The sequence below is a fragment of the Pelodiscus sinensis genome, chromosome 3 (assembly GCF_049634645.1).
Source record: "Pelodiscus sinensis isolate JC-2024 chromosome 3, ASM4963464v1, whole genome shotgun sequence".
Lineage (NCBI taxonomy): Eukaryota > Metazoa > Chordata > Testudines > Trionychidae > Pelodiscus > Pelodiscus sinensis.
The window spans coordinates 21,917,915-21,938,419 of record NC_134713.1 but is presented as its reverse complement, the minus strand read 5'-3'; the positions used below and the strand labels follow the sequence as shown (position 1 = coordinate 21,938,419).

Genomic DNA, 20,505 nt, shown 5'->3' with positions numbered 1-20,505 from the left:
GATTGGCACGGACGCTTTTCCGCAATAGCACTTTTGCGCAAAAGCATCCGTGGCCAATCTAGACGCGCTTTTGCACAAAAAAACCCAGATAGCCATTTTCGTGATCGGGGCTTTTTTGCGCAAAACAAATCTGAGCTGTCTACACTGGCCCTTTTGCGCAAAAGTTTTGTGCAAAAGGACTTTTGCCCAAACGGGAGCAGCATAGTTTTTCCGCAAGAAGCACTGATTTCAAACAGTAGGAAGTCAGTGTTCTTGAGGAAATTCAAGCGGCCAGTGTAGACAGCTGGCAAGTTTTTCCACAAAAGCAGTTGCTTTTGCGGAAAAGCTTGCCAGCCTAGACACAGCCATTGTGTTAATTCCCTCTTGGGCATTTGGCATTGGCCAGTGTCCGCAGACAGGATACTGTGCTAGATGGACCTTTGGTCTGACCCAGTATAGCTGTTCTTATGTACTCAGGTTGACAGTCTTTTATTGGTGTACTGCTGGCAGGGGGAGAAAAATCAGGCCCATTGTTTCTATGTATTAAGTAAAAGCAAAATTGTTTTGCAAAGCCTCCTGAGTTTATTGTATAGCTCTAGAGGCTTTTTGTGAAACCCAAAACGTCTTTAGGTTCCCGTGTCCTTAGTTGTTTGCATTCACATTCAGATTTCACTGCATAAAGGGCAAGGAAAGTTTACTGAATGGAAAGACCTTTGGGTCTACAATATCAAACAGTGCAGTGACCTCAAAGGAAAACATATTTCATTAAAAAAAAGGTTTCCTTGCAAATCCTGCTTGTTTTACCCACCCAGCTCTGACTCTTTGCTGCCTCTGTGATAACACATGTTTTATATGAATCAATATTAAGATGAATTTTAACATACAAATAACTAGATGCAGTTATGCAGTAGGAGGGAATTCCTACAGGATGATGTCAAGTTTTTTAAGCAGTAAAATTAAAAATAGCACATAAAACCTGACCAGTCAACTTGGCTTTGAACCAAGTCAACACATTTGGGAAACATTATCAAGTTTATCAGGGGTAATGTATAGCAGAAAATCTGCTTCTGTTTATATACCATTTATTATTCATTTTTGACATTTTCCTTTTTTCCTTCAACCCCTTTCCCCCCTAAGCAAATCTATGTTCGACTGAGCTGAAATATGAGATAGCAGAATCGCCTCTCTTTTCTTTTTCCTTCCACATATGATGAAAGCAGATCTGACTAGAAGCAGAAACTCATAAGTGAAAAGTTATGATTTGCTATTTTTCCCTTCTAAGAAATGTAACTGCAGGAAGCAAATTTGAGTTGACAGAGGGAATATCACTTGGCAATAAAAGAGAAAACAGACTGTGAAAAAACTGACAAAAATCAAAGGCTGAGGTAGGTGAGACTGTATAGATCATAGCATATAATATTCAGTAGCATCTGTAGCAAATGTTTCTTTTTCTACAGTGGACAAAATTCTATCCTGCTCTAGGCAACAATGTACTGTATGACTTGCACAAAGCTCATTGCCAACCTCTTACTCATAGGAGTATTGGCATATTTTAGTCAAGAGGTCAAATTATCTGCGGAGATAAGTACTTGAAGGTCAATAGACCCTGGTCTACATTAGGACTTTATTTTGAAATATCCACCCAGGGTCGAATTTATAAGCAGAGTGTCCACACTACCAAGCCCATTATTTTGAAATAATGGCTATGGAATTAGCAATCTGTACTCCTGCTTTTCAACAGGAATAACGTTAATTCAGAAATAGCTATTTTGAAATAACGGTAATATGGATGCTCCAGTGCCACTATTTTGAAATAATTACTCCCCAGAGTAATTTGAACTAATTACTCTCCAGAACTTCCTTGGGCTCTGAGTCCAAGGTAAGGCATCCACCTTAACATACCCTGCCTCAGACTAATTTCAAGGCTTTCCTGTAGTGTGGACATGCTAGTTCGAATTTGTTAAATTGGAAATTACTAAGTTGAATTTAGTGATTTTGAAATACTTTCCTAGTGTAGACATGGCCTGGGGGTATTCCAGTAGAGAATTTGGATCATTTGTTACAGGCATTTTACAATAAGAAAAGTTCCAAGGAGACAGGCCGAAGTCAGGGAGGATGTGACCCAATTAAAGGAAGTCACCAACATGGTAAATACCTTATTGAGACTGACTACATGGGTGCAGTCTCACAATTCTTACTCAAACACATTCCCACTGAGATGAACTTTCAATAGGAACTTTGCCTTGCTGAGACTGAACTCTCAGATTTTATAGTAATCTTCTGTTCAGACTTCTAGTAGAGCTGAATGAAATAAATAATTCAGTGCCCTTTCCAAAGCCCTTGGAATTAATGTGAGTCTTTATATTGACATTGTTTAGACTGAGATCAGGTCCTTAATGAATTTTGCATATTTTCCAGGAGTTTGTCCATCAACAGATCATAGTTTTCTTCAAAATTCATAATATAAAATTTCACTAATTTTTATAAACAATTATTTGACTGTAGCTTGTTTGTGAGTATTTTATTGCTAATGTCCAATATTCAAATGTCAAATTGGAGAGCATGATATATTCCCTGTTCTCTGACTGGATGAGCAGATGTCTTAGAATCAGGTTTTTAAAGCAGTTTCTCATGATTAAACAATTAAAATTCATTTTCTAAGGTATTATAAAAAACACACAATCCATATTCTCATCCACAGACCTTCCTAGAAAGATAAAGGAAAGTATATGCATCTAGGGGCATGAAAATGGCTGAGGCCAATTTATTTTGAAATTCAAACAAATATTTTCATAACATATTATTCAATATTTGCAACTCGATTGAATACTGTGGGCATGGATTAATACTGGGTTTTTAAAAAAATCAGGAATGAGCATAGTTCCTTAACTAATTACGATGATGTATTTGCTTCGCTTAGGGGAAAAATAGATTTTAGCTGATTTTCTACATTTCTTTTTTTAAATCAGAGAAAAATTCTCAAAGATTCTTACACTTATGTGTGATGAGTGTACACATTCTGGTTCAAATTGCCATTTGGACTATTTTTGGTCAGTTCTAACCAATTATGGGTAGATATAAAACTTGTGCTGCGGCAAATGGAACATGTCTTAAAACATAATAGCATTGGAAAGGATCTCTGTTCAAAGTGGATACAGATGGAAAAGAGACCCAAAGAGACTGAGTGAAAAGGAGTTCCAAGTAACCCAATAAGGATGAACTGCTGAACCCTTCTGGAGAAATTAGCATTGCTGGTTAGCTTGTCAGGTAGCCTGTGGCCACCAGAGAGAAAAGGAAGATTTATCGGGATACATAAGGAATAAACAAATATGTTAGAACTTGAAATAACTGCTTTTTAGTTTTGTTTTCTTTTCAAGTTCAGAATAGGCTCAATCTGAAACACATTGGCTTCACGGGACTTTAGAACAGATCTTAAGCTGTTTACAATAGGAGAGCCAGGTGAGTGGCTTTAATTGCATTGTTCTTCCTGTGATCTGATGAAACGGGTTTTGCCCACGAAAGCTCATGATACTACAGTAAAACTCCAATAGTCTGGCATCCAATAGTCTGGCACTCCTGATAGTCTAGCATCAAAATGGCAAGAGTCTAGTGAGTGAGCTTCGACAAAAAATGAGTCACAAGGTAACAGCGGCAGCAGCTGAACTGAGCAAAAAGGGGAAAAAAGGCTTTAAAAAACTAAAACATTACAGTATACTGTATACAGTATGTACAATAAAAAGGGTTAAGAACACTTTATATACAGTATATAATGTATACAGTATATATATATATATATATATATATATATATATATATATATATATATATAAATAAAACCAGCTTATATGTACCTCCTGATAGTCCGGCATATCTGATAATCCGGCACCACCTAGGTCCCATAGGTTCCAGATTATCAGAAGTCTGTACATATATTTTTGTTAGTTTCTAAGGGCATGTCTACACTGCAGGGCAAAAGTCAAGTTAGCATACGCAATTTCAGCTATGTCAATTGTGTAGCTGAAGTCGAAATAGCTTAATTTGGCTTTTGGAGTTGTTTACACAGCAAGAAGTCGAAAGAAGAACGCTTCCTTCAACTTCCTTTATTTCTTGTGAAATGAGGTTACAGGAGTTGGAGTAAGATGTCCTTGAACTCGACATTATTTTGAAATAATGGCTTGCAGTGCAGATGTGCATTTTGTTATTTTGATATAATGTCAGTTATTCCAAAATGACGCTGCTGTGTAGACATACCCTAAGGTTCTACAGGAGTACTCCATGTGATATAAGTACCTCTTCTTTAGCAGTTGTAATCATCTCAGCCTGACAGAGCCCAGAGTATGATGCACACATACACCAAACATTTTTGGTGGATTGGTGGGTGTTGTGTATGTCCAGGGTAGATGAGTTTTCTGTCATGGTACATTTTTCCTTTGCTTGAAAGAGCATATTCAAATCAGTCTACCTTAAGTATTTCCATGAATTCCTCATTGATGCTAAGACTTACATAGCAGCATCTGTATGTAATACTTTCTACCATCTCTGCTTGGCTAGGGAAGGAGATTCCATCCCATCCTAAGTTATACACCTTGGTTACCTCCCAACTGGACTACAGCAAAGCAATGTACCTGGTCATAAAGCTGTCAACTGAGCAAATTCCAACTGTCTCAGAATGTAGCAGCACTTCTCCTCAGCTACTAAAGCTACCACAGAACATCAGACTTGTCTCTTACCATCTATACTCACTTATGGAATATCAATTCAAGTTTAAGATGGTACCCTTTACTTTATCTGGGCCCACCATATTTAAAAGATCAACCAAAAGCTCTGGAATGAGAACAACAGCAGAATGACTCTCCTTCTTTGGGCTCAATGGGACTTTTTACCATAAAGATAAAGCTCAGCTGTGCAGGAGACAAAGCTTTTTCAGAGAGAAGTCCGAGACTGTGGAACAATATTACAGTATTTCACAGAAACTTTCATAATAAGCCTGCCCTTCATCTGCTGCAAGTCCAAGGTGCACGTCTTTGACATGCCATCACATATATGCAGAGTAGCATATATATGAAAAACTAAGAAGCAAAACATCCCCACCAAAATTTAAAAAAAAAAAACCCACTCCAACGTGCACATAACTTCCTCCCTGGGAAGAGAATGATAATAAATATGGTTCAGAACATGATTAGAATGAAAAAGAAAGGAGATGGAATGAGAAAGGAGAGAGGTGATATTTTTTCATTCATACAGATACTTTGATTACACATGAACATATCTTAGTGGATCTTTTATTTAATTATTATGATTGTAAATAACAGATAAGAAAGTGCTAACAATAAGAATGGCCATCCTGGGTCAAACCAATAGTCCATCTAACCCCGTACTCTGTCTTCAGGTGGTAACTAGTGTCAGATTCTGAAAAAAGAAAGAACAGAATTGTCCACACTCAGCTTCTTGCAATCAGAGGTTTAGGGCAATCCATATGCTGGGATTTTGTCCCTGACCATGTTGGCTATCAGTCATTGATGGGCCTGTCTTCTGTGAACTTACATTTATTTTAACCTAGGTATACTTTTGGTATTCACAATATCTACAATACTTCTTTATGTTTTATATAAGCCTGCTACATATTGATTTAATTGCATGACCCCCATTTTTTGTGTAATGTTAAGGAGTAAATGACACTTTCCTATTCACTTTCTTGATCAAGGTTCATGATTTTATGACCTCTATGTATCTCCCCTTACTCTTCTCTTTGAAGCTAAAGTCACAGTCTTTTTAATCTCTCCTTGTACTGAAGGTGTTTCATACACCTAATTGTTTTTTGTTGTCCTTCTCTGAACTTTTTCCCGGTGATGGGGCAAACGGAACAGCATGCAGTATTTAAGGTCTGGCCATACCCATGATTTATATAGTGCCAATATGACTTTTTTGTCTTATTGTCTTTATCTTTTTAATAATTCCAAATGCTAGCTTTTGTGACTGTGACAACTGCTGCACATTTAGCAGATGTTGTTTTCAGATATATCCATGGTAACTCCTAGATCTCTTTTTTGAGAGGTAACAGCTAATTTAAACCATATCATTTTAATGTAAAGTTGGACTTATGTATTCATATGTGTATTTCTTTGCTGTTATACATATTGGGATTGATCAATTATTTTGTTGCCCAATCTCCCTCTAGTAAGTACCCTTTATAATTCTTCAGTGTCAACTTTGGACTTCTTACGTAATGTTGTATTGTCTACCAACTTCACCAGCTTCCCGTTCACCTCTTTTCCAAGATATTTATGACTATATTGAACAGCCAAGGTTCCAGTACAGGTCCCTGAGGAACTGCTTTTTACTTTTCTGGATTGTGAAAATTGACCATTTAGTCTTACCCTTTATTTCTGGCCTAGACCTTTTTTTCGTCTCATGAAACCTTAGTTTGCTTTACAGCTTTAGGTGAGGAACCTTGTGAAAGGCTTTCTGGAAGTCCAGTTACACTATATCTACTGGATCACTCTTGTTCATGTGTACATTATCCCCCTCAAAGAATTCTAATAGATAATGAAGGCTTAATTTCCCTTTACAAAACCCCAACAAATCATGTTCATCTGTGTCTCTTATAATTCAATTCTTCACTATAGTTTTCAATCAATTTTCCTGGAAGTGAAATTAGGCTAACTGGCCTATAACTACCGGGATTGCTTTAAGAGCTTGTTTTAAAAGTTAGCATTACCTTAGCTAGCAGTCATCTGGTACAGTGGCTGATTTCAGCATTAGGGGACATTCAACAGTAAATAGTTCTGCATTTCATATTATGGGTGTATAACATTGGGTCCTAGTGATTTTTTACTGTTTAATTGATCTCTGGGCTGCGCAGGTGAAGGGAAAAAACCTCCACCCCCAGACTAATCTGTCAGTGAAGAAAAAGTCCTTTTCCACCCCCAAAAGGCAACTAGCATGATGCTTACAGCAAGGGGAATAAAAAAAACCCCAGCCCTACTGTAATACTAAGGAGACAAAGGTTTCATACGCCTTCTCCTTGGGTGCACAGGAGCCAACAGAATCATAGAGCTGGATGAGACCTCAGGAGGTCATCAAGTCCAGCCCCCTGCCCAAGGCAGGACTAATCTTAACAAATAGATTATGCTGAATGCTTCTGTTCAGCCAATCAAGCTAAGTAATCACATTTCTCAAACTGTGGGGCAGGACCCATAAGTGGGTCACAACCCCATTTTAATTAGGTCACCTGGACTGACTTATGACTTGCTAGGACTCAGGGCCAGAACTCAAGCCCCACCTCCCAAGGCAGAAGCAGAAGCCACAGACTTCAGCACTGGTTGGTGGGGCTCAGGTTACAGGCCCCTTGCCTAGAGCTGAAGCCCTTGAGCTTTGGTTCCTTGCCTGGAGCGGTTGGCTTCACCTCCTGGGGTCATTTAGTAACTCTTGTTATAAGAAGGGGACCTATGCCATCTTTCTCAGGCCCATGAGGAGGAAAATAATGGTAGGGGTGCTATCTTAGAGAAATCTGGATTTTGTCTGCCAAACTGACCCAAACAAAGCCTCCCACCACCCCCAAGGCTCCTGGGAGAGAAGCCCCTTCCCAGAATTCTGCTGATATTGCCTATAAAATAAAACAAGGAACAATCACGTTTAGGGTTCCCCCTTTCATGCTGGGAATCATATGCAATATATTTTCCGTGATGTCTTTTGCTGGCAGCATTTAGAAGTCTAAGCTTCTCAGGGTTCACTCCAGTTCCATTGGACATACTGCAAAACAGGACCTGGGAGAAATAGCCCTGCACCAAATGGACGAGTAGAGAATAAGTCAGGGAAAGAGGTTTTATTTTCAAGCTTTTAAGCAGGAGGAGGTGGCAGCTAGTAAAAACAATATTAAAGCCCATTAAAAAGTAGTTGAGAGAATGTCTTTTTAACTGCCCTAATACCAGCACTCAACCATGAATTGTTTTCATACTGCTTTAGAGATCATGGAGGTAAATGGCCACCACTGCAGGGGTTAACATGCTATCTTTCATTTTTATGCTTCTTGACCTGGGAAGTCAATAAAAGCTATGTCAAAGGAATATACGCAGTAAGAGGCAGTTACTATTACCCATAGCACATAATACAATGGAACAAAAGTTCCATGAAAAATGAGCTTCTGGGGCACACAAACAAAGAGCCTTTAAGAAACTTTCTGCATGAGGCTAAAAACTGCCATTTTCCTGGGAGCTGTGTCTGCTTCTTCAACTTGTTTCACATTGAATCTGATAAGATATAAAAGAACCATCATCTGAGTTAGTTCAAATACAGCAACTCCTGTATGGCTAATGAGTATATATTCTTCTAGTCTGCTTGCTATGTTTCAGTTAACATGAGTAAAAAGAAAGCAAAGCTGCAACTTTCATTCAGCTTATTGGCTTATTACTTGTAGGCATTCTCTGTGACTGATTATAAGGAAGGGATGAAGGAAGAGAAGCCAGGAGCTCTGGGGACTAGTAATTCTATTTTTTTTCCCACTGTGTACAATGATTTTCACAGAAAATACTACCAATACTGAATTACAACCCTAATTCAGAATAATAGCTGCTGACTGAAGTGACTAAAAATAAGGACTTGTGTGTCAGGCTTCACTAGTTGTGTCTGCATCCCACAAATTAACTGTTCATTAGACCACTTTGTGTCAGTCCTGTTTCAAAGACAACTCTGTCAAAGTGTTCTAAAGCAGTGTTTCTCAACCAGGGGTACTCAAGAGAAATCTGGGGGGGGGGGGGGTCAACACAACTAAAATTTGGAAAAAACTGAATTTTTGTTTTAAGTTTTTACAGTGCTTTAATATTTTTGTACTTTTTACACCCAAAAATTTCATCACCCAGTATTCAACAAATGTGTTGCAATTGTAGAAAAAAATGTGTTTGAAAACTATAGGTACTGAGGGTACTTATAATTTTATTTATTTTTTAAAAAGTGGTACTTTATTAAAAAAAGGTTGAGTAACACTGTTCTAAAGAGCTATTAACGTGCTTCAGAACAGTGCAGGTGGTTTATTCATCAACAGCAGTCAAATGTAGAGTTGACTCACACTGCAGCTTGCTGTCAACCCCTAGCCACATTCAATGTGCCATTTAAGCAGGGTGTATGTGTGTGTGGGGGGACACACTAATGCCCCCAATTCCTGAGAGACATATGGGGATGCTGATTGCTGTTCCTGTTCCCCTCTCCCTCAGGGAGTGAGAGCAAAGCACATAGTGTGCGCGCAATCCTCTCTCCTGGCTGGGGAACAGAAGGCAAGGGACAGGAGTGAGTGACCTTCGCTAAGCTTCCTTCTTAATCCCTTAGAGACACAAAGGGGAACAGCAAGTAGCATCCTAGTACAAAAATTAGGAAGCTTGAGCCCCTCCCAGACTCCCTAAATAGTATCCTTGCCCCCTGCACTCTCTGCATCCACACATCCCCATCCAAGTTCCTGCTGCGACTCCTGCGCCCCCACATGGCCACTCCCTTCCCTGCGCACACCCACAACTCTCTGCCATGAGCACACCCACACTTAAATTTCTTACAGATACTGTCACATCATGATAAGCTGTGTGCTTGTGCAGCCACCCAGGAGAGATTCAAATGCCGCCCAGGTGATTAGCAGAGCACCTGCAGCTAGGTTTTTGGTTTCTACTGGTGGTGAACATTTGACATGTCTTGGTACACATACAAATTATTTTGCACACAGATGGAAAAGAGTATAGGGAAGATTGAATGCAACCCCTCCAATAAAAAAGTACCCCCATAGAAATGTAGGTTACTTTCATCTCTGTTTACTCCTGTTCACTTCGCATAGCCAACACATGTAGGAGAGAGTAAGCTGGACTGTGTTTCTTCTTGCGCATTACTCATAGATTTGTTTATTAAATTCCAGTCAGAGCTGGACAAACCCACTGAAGGCAAAAATGCTTTAGCACTTTCCTCATAAGACCCAGTTGTCATTCTAAAGTCTAATGATCTAAAATATAATATAACCTATGGAAACAAGATTATTTTATTGTCAGCTAAAAGGCAAATAACTACAAGGAGATCTTGAGTCGCATTGGAACTACAGCCAGTTTAAATCAAAATATTACCACTGATACCAATGGCTAAATGTTCTTTGATTTCAATGGGACCAGGAACTTACACTATGTAAAATGGGTGTAAATGACAGAATTGGGCCCTACACGTCCTCACGAGTACTAGACTCTCGCTCTTTGGGGGGGGAGAGGAGAAGCAGCTCTTTTTTTTATTGGTTTCCTATCTACCATTCATTACCAAATGCAAAATCCATGACATTGAATTATCCCTAGCAGTTCTGATATGAATCATTCTCACTGTAACATAAAAAAGGCTAGTGGGAGCTGGTTTAGCCTCAAACCAGCTTAAATTATTTGAGTCAAATCATCATCTGGTGTAAATTGTAACAGCTCTATTCGCTTCAATTGCACAAGAGCAATTTGCATCAGTTTAGGATATAGGCAATTATGTCATGAGTGATAAAATAAAGATTAATTATTCAAGCTTAAATGCATATTTCACTACATTAATTAAAATTATAGCTGTGCAAGACACCAGAATGGTAAGCCTAAATGTGGACATGAACCCATTGAACAAAGAATCTTCATTAGCTTATTTAACTTGTTAATTAATAAAACAAATGTCATTATGACACATTAAGCTAAACAAATGTGGCACTTACTCTATAATTTTAAAGCACCACTACAAAGAATTGACTGAACAAGTAGCTGGAAATAATCTTCAAGGGTATAAATATTAGGATATTATGGACATCTATTTTAATAAAAATGTGTGTAACCAAAAATCATCACAATGAATACATACTTGTAATCTAATAAGGTTGGTTTCAGGTTCACAATGGTTTACTTACACAATTAGTTATTAATTTCAGAAGCATTTAAAAAGGCTGCCTTCATCATGACATCTAGCACCTGAGAAAGCATAAACTAAGACAGACAAATATGAGTAACTGAGACAAAATATACTGGTTTCTATAAAACTCATCTATAGGTCCTGGTTCAAACCCACTCTAAGGAATCCTGTGTTAGAAACCATTCTATTGGGTTTGTGACCAAATAGTATGAAACATTGGGATGGGGGTGGAGATAATAAGTGTTTATGTAAGACAAAGCCATGAATATCAAGGCTGTTTCTATAAAATTGGGATACCTAGTCACATTATATGGGGAGGATGATTTCTAAGGCCAAGGGTATTTATGCTTGATTTAAATGGAACTACTATCTCTGGGTATGTCTACACTACCCCGCTAGTTCGAACTAGGAGGGTAATGTAGGCATACTGCACTTGCAAATGAAGCCCGGAATTTGAATTTCCCGGGCTTCATTTGCATAAGCGGGGCGCCGCCATTTTTAAAACCCCGCTGGTTCGAACCCCATGCAACGTGGCTACACGGGGCACGAACTAGGTAGTTCGAACTAGGCTTCCTAGTTCGAACTACCGTTACTCCTCATTCCACGTGGAGTAACGGTAGTTCGAACTAGGAAGCCTAGTTCGAACTACCTAGTTCGTGCCCCGTGTAGCCACGCTGCACAGGGTTCGAACCAGCGGGGTTTTAAAAATGGCGGCGCCCCGCTTATGCAAATGAAGCCCGGGAAATTCAAATCCCGGGCTTCATTTGCAAGTGCGGTATGCCTACATTACCCCGCTAGTTCGAACTAACGGGGTAGTGTAGACATACCCTCTGTGTGGACTAAAATATAAAAAATGAGGTAAATTCTGGTAAGGTACCCATCTCTGATGTGAGGGATCTGAGATAGTTTTGATGAGAATCTCCTTCCAATCTCTCCTGTTGAAGGAAGAAAAGAACGGTTACTTACCTGTAACTGTTGTTCTTCGAGATGTGTTGCTCATGTCCATTCAAATCAGGTGTGTGCACCGTGTGCACCATGTCTTCCAAAGCGTTTTCCCTAGCAGTACCCGTAGCGCCGGCAGGACGCTCCCTGGAGTGGCGTCGCTATAGCGGAGCATAAGTACTCCTGCTGGTGCTCCCCCTCCTCAGTTCCTTCTTGCCAGACGCTCTGACGAAGGGGAGGTAGGGTGGGAATCGAATGGACATGATCAACACATCTCGAAGAACAACAGTTACAGGTAAGTAACCGTTTTTTTCTTCAAGTGGTTGCTCATGTCCATTCGAATCAGGTGACTTCCAAGCCAACCCCATTCTACGGAGGAGGGGTCGGAGCACCCAGAAAGAGAAGCCCAGGAAAGTTGATCAACCCAAAACATATTTATTCAAGTAACATAATACAGAGAACTGTTGAATAAAGTGCAATGTGGTACAGAGAAAAAAACCAATATATTTACAATACAGAGCTGAGAACTGCAGAGCCCAACCCTGTGTCCTCCCTGGCCTGCTGTGTCAGTGCATAGTGCACCATAAAGATATGCACTGACGACCACGTGGCCACCCTTCAGATTTCCGTAATTGGAACCTGCGCCCCAAAAGCTACAGAGGATGCCTGCGCCCTGGTGGAATGTGCTGTAACCCGGGGCGGGACCTTCCTGGTCAGGACATAACACTCCCTGATACGCCCCGCGACCCAATTGGACAACCTCTGGGTCGAGATAGGGAGCCCTTTCATTCTGTCTGTGAAAGCAACAAACAGTTGCGTGGACTTACAAAAGGGTTTTGTTCTATCGACATAAAAAGGCTAACGCCTGCCTAGCATCTAGGGAGTGGAGACTTGCTCCCTAGGAGAGGTTTGGGGTTTTGGAAAGAAAACCGGGAGGTACATTTCTTGGGACAGATGGCACAGTGACACCACCTCGGGGAGAAAGGCCGGGTGAGGGTGGAGCCTCACATTATTCTCCGAGAACACTAGGTAGGGCGGGTTTACAGTTAGCACCCTCAGCTCAGAGACCCTGCGAGGCGACATAATGTCTATGATGAATGCAACATTCATAGAGAGGTGCTTCAAAGAGCACGTAGCCAGCAGCTCAAAGGGGGGTGACACAAGCCTAGACTACACGAGGTGAAGGTCCCAAGTGGGGAGAGGGGCTGTAACCGAGAGGTACAACTTATCCAAATCCTTAAGGAACCTTTTGACCACAGGGTCAGAGAATAGAGAGACTCCTGCCAATCCAACATGGAAGGCGGACAGTGATGCCACATGGACTTTGATAGAAGAGGTAGAGAGGCCACTGGACCTGAGCTCGAAAAGATAGTCCAGAATGGACGGGACAAATGCACAGGACAGGTGCACTCCCCTTTTGGACCCCCAAGACGAGAACCACCGCCACATGGTGGATGGCTTCCTGCTACCTAGGAGCACCATCTGTACCTCCTGGGAACACTCCCTTTCTGGTTGGGTCAGCCACAGATCAACCAGGCCATAAGGTGGAGAGAGCTGAGATTTGGGTGAACCATGAGCCCCCCTGTTGGGTGAGGAGATCCCGAACTGGTGGGACCGTTATAGGCTCCTCGGTGAGCATATCCACCAGGATCAGGAACCAGAACTGCCTGGGCCACCAAGGGGCTATCAGGATGACCGTGGACCTGAAGGTCTTGACCCTGGTCAGAACCCTGGGAATTAGGGGAAACGGAGGGAATGCATAGAGGATGCCCGCTGGCCACAGTACGGTCATGACATCTCCCCTGGAGTGTTCCCCCAGGCCCAACAGGGAGCAGTAATTCTGGCACTTGGTGTTGTGTGCTGAGGCAAACAGGCCTAGTAGGGGACAACCCCACCTGTGGAAGACCGGACGAAGGGCTGAATCCTTGAGGGACCATTCATGGGCTCCGAAGGACCTGCTCAAAGCATCGGCCAGCAAGTTTTTACACCCCGGCAGGTACTCTGCCTGCAAAGCTATATTGTGCACTATGCACAAGTCCCACAACCACAAAGCCTCGCAGCAGAGGGGAGGCAACTGGGCTCCCCCCTGCCTGTTGAGGAACAAAACAGCTGTTGTCCAGGTACACCAGGACGGAGCGGCGGGACAGCTTTGACAGGAAGGTCTCGCAGGCTCTTCTGACCGCCCTGAGCTCCTGGATATTTATGTGTTGGGCTTGCTCTGCAAGAGACCACAAGCCCTGGGTCCTGTGACGCCCCAGGTGCACTCCCCAACGCGGGTCCGAGGCGTCTATCACCAGAGTGATCGAGGGGGGAAGCACAGTAAACGGAACCCTGCTGCATACCACAGCCTCCTGAGTCCACCACTGTAAGGAGACAATTACCTCTGGAGGCACCGAGAGAACCATGTCCCAGAGACCCCCAGACTGGTCAAATGACTTTGCTAACCAGGCCTGCAGGGGTCTGAGCCTCAATCGAGCATGGCGTACCACATATGTGCATGCCACCATGTGGCCCAGCACTCTCGAGCAGACTCGGGCGGTCGTAATGGGGAACCGGGTTAACTCGGAGACCAGCTCCACTATGGCCAGAAATCTGTTTCTGGGGAGGAATGCTCTTGCCACCCTGGTGTCCAAGAGAGCCCCCACAAACTCGAGGCGCCGAGAGGGAGTCAACAATGACTTTTCCTTGTTGAGCATGAGGCCCAGTTTTATGAAGAGAGTCCTTGTAAGGGAAACCTGAGCCTCCACTTGTTCGTAGGATCGACCACGAATCAGTCAGTCATCTAGGTACGGAAAGACGTGTACCCCTTTTTTGAGGAGGAAAGCCGCTACGAACGACATGCATTTCGTGAAGACCCTGGGTGCTGTTGAGAGACCAAATGGGAGCACCGTAAACTGGAAGTGACAACGGAATACAATAAAGCGGAGAAACCTCCTGTGGCTGGGTCTTACTGCCACATGGAAGTTAGCATCCTTGAGATCGAGAGTTGCGTACCAGTCTCCTAACTGTAATACTGGGATAACAGAAGCCAGGGTTACTATTCTGAATTTGGATTTTACCACCATCTTGTTGAGGTCCCTGAGGTCTAGGATGGGACGAACCCCGCCCTTGAGTTTTAGGACAATAAAATACCGTGAATAAAACCCTTTGCTCCTTAAATGTGGAGGGACCCTCTCTATTGCTCCCTTTTGGAGCAGCGCCGACACCTCTTGATGGAGAATGCCTTTGTGAGAGGTGTCCTTGAAAAGGGATGGGGCGGGTAGGTTGGAAGGGAGCAAACCCAGGAAAGGGATAGTATAGCCATCTCTGACTCTTCTCAGAACCTAGGCGTTGGTGGTGATTCCTGCCCAGGTGAGGGCAAAACGGGATAACCTGGCCCCAAACAGGGGGCCAGAGGGGGAAACTGGTGTGCAACGCTCTAGAGGACTGTCAAAAAGGGTGCTTGGACTGTTGAGAGGGGTCCTGTCCAACCCCACGGGGGTTATCCCCTTTCGGGCGGCGACGACGACCTCTGGCCGACAACGGGGCCACAGCTGCCCTCGCACTCCCACTGGGAGCACGAGGACGGCATCTCCAGTAATCCCCACGGGGGAACTGGGACTGCGTTCCCCCCTGCTGTCTGTAGGGAAGCTGACGTCACTGAGGAGCCGGCGTGTGGATCTCCAAGGACCGGAGAGTAGACCTTGTGTCCTTGACCATATGGAGCTTCAAGTCCGTATGCTCCAAGATTAACACCTTGCCGTCAAAAGGCAGATCCTGAATAGTAGCCTGGACATCAGAAGGTACTCCAGACACCTGCAGCCAGGCACCACGGTGCATAACTATACTTGGCGCCATGGTGCGGGCTGCAGAGTCAACAGCATCCAGGGAAGCCTGAAGAGCAGTACGGGCGATAGTCCTGCTCTCTGTGATCATAGCCGCAAACTCCTGACGTGCCTCGGCGAGAAGCCTATCTTTAAACTTATTCATCGCCTGCTGTGTGTTATAGGCAAGGTGAGTAGATTGTAACCCAGAAGAGCCTGGTTCGGGCGATCTGCGCATGCGCAGAACGATCTGCACATGCGCAGATCGCCAGACAGCACAGCTGGCGAGTAGGGCCCTGGTTATAGGCGTATTGGCTCAGCATTGCATGCTGGTTAGCAATGCGGAGCTGCACCCCACCAGTGGCATATACCTTACACCCCATCAGGTCGAGGCGTTTGGGCTCTCTAGCCTTCGGGGACGGCCCTGGCTACGGAATTCTCTCCTTCTGGGCCACGGCTTGGACTACCAGGGCTCACGGCGTCCAAAAAGACCAATGCGGTGAGGTGGCCAAGTCTGCTGCACACACGAATGGTCCCGGCACCGGCGTGAATGGGATCTATGATGTTGCCAAGCTCCCGAGGACTCCGATGTGAAACAGCCCACATCAGAATCTGAAGAGTAGTCAGACTCAGTCCAGGGTGGTGCAAATAATGAGTACCCTGCCACCACTGGAGGGGCGAAACTGGCCATAGATTCTGGCTTGCCTGCGTGCGTGCGGTGAGGGTGTACCGGTGCTGAGAAAACAGGCCCCTGTGCCACATGCAGTGTCGATGCAGCGCATGTGGACTGCGGTGCCGAAGTGGGTGCCGGTGGTGGGTGTGGAACTCCCAAGTCCAGTTGCCCCAAAGATAGCACCCCCATCGTTGCCCCTGTGGACACCACAGCAGGCAGGATGGAAGGTGCTGGAGCCGTAGTAGTCGCCCTCGAAGAGATCGGCATTATCGGCATTGATAGTACCAGCATGGCCAACAGGGCCGATGCCGGTATCTGCAGTGGTGCCTAAGAGCCCGGTGCCCAAGACTGAAGTGGCACCCCGGTCAAAAGGGTCGGTGCTGGTGCCGTTGATGGTGCCACAAGGCTTGAGTAATATGGTGCCATTGATAGTGCCGTTGACGATGCCACAAGGCCTGAGTAATACGGCACCGGGGCAGCGAAGACCGATTCCGGGAAAGGTCTCAGCACCGACAGGGGTCGAGGTCAGTCAGGAACCGCGTGAGGCCTGGCAGCCTGTGTCGAGGCTGGCACCGAGATAGAGGCAAGCGGTACTGGTCCCACATGGACAGTCCCGCTGCATATGTGACCGTGCCAACCGATCCAACCGGTGCGGAGGAGAAGCCGGTGCCAACATGGCTCCCAGCGTTGAAGACCTCGACCTCTCTGCCTCAACCGACGACAGAGGGGAGGTAGTGAGGCTAATCAGGTCCTGCGCTGCCTCAAAAGTGTCCGGTGTCGAAGGACGACGCGAGGGTAGCTGACTGGGACTTGATGGTCGTCCAGCTCTTTTACGCTGTACCGCAGCACTCGGAGACGCCTGCACCAGGGATTCAAGGCAACGGTGTAGGCCGGACCTGGACTTCCGGCTCGGAGACCTACCCCACGAAGACCTTGACTTTTTCAGCGCCGGGGAGTGACAGCCGTGCCAGGCCTCAGTACCGAAGTCCGTGCACGGGATGGAGCATTGCGCATCAATGCCAGTACACTGCGCACCGTGGAATGTCCAGTCGGTGCCGGCTGTAAAGCCGTCTCCATGAGGAGAAGCTTCAAATGAGAGTCCCGCTCCCTCTTCATGCGTGGCTTAAATGACCTGCAGATCTTACAGACATCTGCTAGGTGACCCTCACCCGAACACTTTAAACAGCTGTCATGAGGGTCTCCCTTGGGCATGAATTTAGCGCATACAGCACAAGCCTTAAACCCTTGTGGCCCAGGCATTCCTCACCCCCGAAGGGGGAGAAAGGAAAAAAAGAAAACCAAAGAACTGCTATCGAACTAATATGAACTATTTACAGCTATCTACAACACTAAGAGAAATGGGAACCATTAACTACTCTAACAGAGAGACACGCTCCAACGACCATCACAGGCGGTAAGAAGGAACTGAGGAGGGGGAGCGCCGGTAGGGGTACTTATGCTCCGCCATAGTAGCACCACTCCAGGAGGTGCCCTGCCGGCGCTACGGGTACCACTAGGGAAAACGCTCCGGAAGACACGGTGCACGTGGTGCGCACACCTGATTTGAATGGACATGAGCAACCACTCGAAGAAGAATGAGAATTATTCTGCAGCCCAGTGTATAACACCCTCTGCTAAGAAGTGGAAGATACCAGTTAAAATCCTGTCTTTCCTTATGGTTGATAGGACAAATTGAACGTGGGTCTCCTACAGCCCAGGCAAATGCACTAATCTCTGGGCTAAATATTATAAGGTACATATCTCCTCTGGCCATTTCAAGTAGAGCAAGGCAGACTCCTAACTCATTCCTCAAGAAGCACTTTAGGCACCTTACTCCAGGCAGCTGGTTCACCTGATTGAGTAGTTAAGCATCTCCCTGAAGCCTGGATTTAGCTTTGCACATATTCGGTTGATTGGTATCACCTATTTAAGAGTTTAGGTGGCATCCTACCTAGTGTGTTGGCTTTTGTAAATTGCAGTTTTAGGGATCCCAGAAGCCTAATTCAGCTTTGTGAGTCAGTACTGTTCACGTGATATTTTTGTGTCTCGAAATTTTGGTGTGGCCTTGCTCAGCCTTGCAATATCTAGCCCCCTTTGTGGATCTCATCCATGGTCCTCAGCCTGAAATATGGTACAACAGTTCCAATGGGCTATACAGAGCTGTTGTAGTCTCTGAACTAGAAAATGAACTTAAGAAAATGTTCTCTCTGTGCCCAATTGAGAATTTAGTGTTCCCAGACAAACCAAAACATCAGAAAATCATTCTAGATTAAAGTAGATTAATGTTTTCTGCAGTTAGCACCCAACCAAATTAATATGGTAATCTTGCTTTTGTCCAAACAAACAACATAGACACTAAAAACAAAACAGGATTTGAAATGTGCTAAAAAGGCAAAAAACACCGCCCCCCCCTTTCCAGTTTTTGTCCAAGCAACATAATAAAATAGAGAGGCAAATACCAGCTCTAGTTAACTGATAGGGGCTGGAACAGCTCCCGACCGCTCTAAGCAGGATGTTGCTTCAGCCTCACAGGGCCCCACATAGACAGGGGATGGTCCAGCCAGAGCAGACCCTGTTTCTGTTGGGCTCAGACACTGCGGGTTGCAAGCAGGCTCCCTGGGAGCGAGGCTACTGGCCCCACTCCCGCAGAATTTGATTCAAAGCCAGCAGCAAAACCTCCCCATGAGTGGGGCCTGCAGCCCTTGCTGGCCCTGCTCCCAGGTAGCCAGCTTTGCTGCAAGCTCTGCAATACAAACCTTATGCATAAGCTTTATACAGGAGGCACCCAACTTGCAACGCGATTCGTAACAGAGGAAACATCACAAGTCGGGGGCGTCGTAACTCAAACCCGCATTTACAGTAGGCACCATGTACCATCGTAAATGCAGACCAAGGACATAAATTGGGGGTTTCCGGCCCCTTCTGCACTTACAAAAATGGTTGTAAGCGTGGGGAGTCGGAACTCTGGTTGTATCTCAGGGGGCCTCCCATACTGCAGAGCCTGCAGCACATGTAACGCTAGATTTTTAGTGGTTACACGGTTACATTTTTAAACTTTTCACATCCTTATTACAAAACAAGTAAAAAGGAAGACCAAGATGGAGAAAACACAAAGTATAGCATTTATATTAGCCTCAATTAGAATTCTCTCACTGGAATCAACTCAGTGACACGGGTGTGAAACTAATTTGAGAATGGAATGAGGCTTATAGAATTTTGATATTATAGTCATACACTATTATTTTTAGTCTGTACAGTAACAATTAGAATTGATAATTACTTCGGCTAATTATCTCTGAGGAGAATTGGAGTCATATTTCAATGCAACCAAAATGGTTTTCATTCACTTATTTGCAAGTGGAAATCTTATAAACTGTTTCTACCCATTGGTTCCCATATTGTATTGCGTGGTATGTAATTACAACCATGGAATCTGGAATTCTTCTGCATTCCAGGATTTGGCTTTTCAAATTCTCATGCCTATAGAATCCTACACTTTTGAGCAATCTCTTGGCCCGGGACTATATGTAATTCTTTCAGTGTACATAATAACAAACACTGTCAAGAGGTGGATTTGTGAGAGGCCTAGAATTTGGGAACTCCGCAACTCTAATCCCTAGACTGACAACACTTTAGTCCCTGGCATAGAGCATGTCTCACCCATCAAGCTTTAATTTCACCACCTGTAAAATAAGGTTGAAAATTTCACTTATGGATGCTGTATGGCTATTAATTAATGCTTGCAAAGTATTTTACACATGGACATTAAGTATCATACAGGTAAAAATGAAAAAAAATACACTTCCCAAGATTGCCCATTTTATTGCGCACACCTTTTTGTCATTATAGTTTTGTTACTAATATACTGAAAAGCTGTAAATGATCTCCACCAATTCTACTGTGGTATGTAGCTTTAATCCAGGTGGTGATGGCTAATGGTTGTGTACTACCCATAGTTCATGGACAATGTCCCATTTATTTCAGTTATCCACTTGAGATAGCACCAGAAACCAAGTAAGCCAGCTGGCAGGTCAAAACAAAAAGTCAAAAAAGAGAGAAGAGTTATTAAAAACCCAGCAAAGTATTTTTTATCATCATTCTTCATCTGCCCATGAAAATACAAATCACAGAGCACTTCAGTCTGTTCACTCATCTGTTTTTCAGCAGAATAACCCCTGATTTGCACGGGTGAGGGATCAGTCAGATCCACATGCT

General features: G+C 44.0%; 1 long non-coding RNA gene across 1 annotated transcript in view; it reads left to right on the top strand.

Moving 5' to 3' along the window:
* Positions 1-1,142: 1,142 nt before the first annotated feature.
* The window catches only part of LOC142827764 (uncharacterized), a 30,432-nt gene continuing 11,069 nt past the window's right edge, over positions 1,143-20,505 (top strand). Inside the window, exon 1 of the long non-coding RNA XR_012902503.1 lies at positions 1,143-1,364. This is a non-coding gene — a long non-coding RNA (uncharacterized LOC142827764). The remainder of the gene's footprint in view (positions 1,365-20,505) is intronic.